Raw genomic sequence first — 997 nt, 5'->3', positions numbered from 1 at the left:
GTGTTGAGGCATACCAGGTACATTCTCAGATTGTTATATTCTATTCATCAATTATCAGAATTTTGAAATGGCTGTGTTATTTTTTAAATCTAGCTTTATAGTTGCCTTAATTTTTATTTTGTTTTTTGTTTGTTTGTTTTTGAGAGATTTACCAGACTCCTCACTTTAAAATTGCTTGAAAGCTGCTCTTTAATCACTGTCATTTAGAAGAGAAATCCACAAAGTGTGATCCTTACATTGGGATGTCAGCTTCAATAGGGAACTTGTTAGAAATGCAAATTCTTGGGCTCCACCCAGACCTACTGAACAAGAAACTCTGGGTATAGGGCTCTGTAAGCTGGTTTTAATAAGCCCTTCATTCAATTCTGATGCACATTAAAGTTTAGAACCACCAATTCAGAACATTTATAATGATGATAATTAGTGGAATTTTCTATTGCAAGGGAAAATACTCAAATATAAGACCTTTTCTGTTGTTTTACCAAAGTAATGTATTATTTGACAAAAGATTAATGAAGCATTGAAATATCCTTTGAATTCTTGGGTCTAATGATTGACATGAGTATTTTTCTATTTTTAGGACAAAAATGAGTGTTGCCTGGTAGGTACAAAAGATGTTCTAGACAGAATTTAAGAGCAGCAAACTAAATGTTATCCAGATGCACTACCATGGTACATTCAACTTGTTAGAGCTGAGATTCAATATTTTTGCCTTTCCAAAAAATGTACACTTCTCACTATTACCATCTTTCTAAAAAGACTTGGCTATATGAGGAAAATGAAGATGTCTTTTTGTACAACTGGTATGTGTATATGTATATATTCTTAAAGAGTACGTTATCTATAGATTTGCATTATCTATAGATTTTAAAGGTATTCTTCCTTTAACAAAAGTATCCTTGTAGTAATCATTTTGTAATTATGATGTCCACATCCACATGAATGCATGTGTAAACAATGTTTAGTAGAAAAAAGCAAACTTTAGAATGTGTGTTTG

Source organism: Myotis davidii, unplaced genomic scaffold, assembly GCF_000327345.1.
Source record: "Myotis davidii unplaced genomic scaffold, ASM32734v1 scaffold32, whole genome shotgun sequence".
Taxonomy (NCBI): Eukaryota; Metazoa; Chordata; class Mammalia; order Chiroptera; family Vespertilionidae; genus Myotis; species Myotis davidii.
Note: the sequence above shows the minus strand (reverse complement) of the source record.